This window comes from Notothenia coriiceps, unplaced genomic scaffold (genome assembly GCF_000735185.1).
Source record: "Notothenia coriiceps isolate Sejong01 unplaced genomic scaffold, NC01 NC01_scaffold00035948, whole genome shotgun sequence".
In the NCBI taxonomy this organism is placed as follows: Eukaryota; Metazoa; Chordata; class Actinopteri; order Perciformes; family Nototheniidae; genus Notothenia; species Notothenia coriiceps.
In genome coordinates this window covers 21,307-21,637 of record NW_011368649.1, presented here as the reverse complement: position 1 = coordinate 21,637, position 331 = coordinate 21,307, and positions in this window count along the sequence as shown.

Here is a 331-nt window from a genome sequence, read left to right as displayed (position 1 = left end):
CTCTCTCTCTCTCTCTCTCTCTCTCTCTCTCTCTCTCTCTCTCTCATGCTCGCACACCCACACACACACACACACACACACACACACACACACACACACACACACACACACACACACACACACACACACAGGTCCCTCTTCTCTTTATCTGGAAATGCCTGCACAGCTACTTGGTGGTGTGTGTTTTTGTGAGTGTGTGTGTGTGTGCGTGCATCTGTGTCTGTGTCTGTGTGTATGTTTCTGATGTCCAGTGAGACATGGGAGGCGGGCAGGTCTCTATCGGCCACAGCGCATCTGTCGTTTCAGGTTAGTGCAGGCGAGAGGTGGTTGA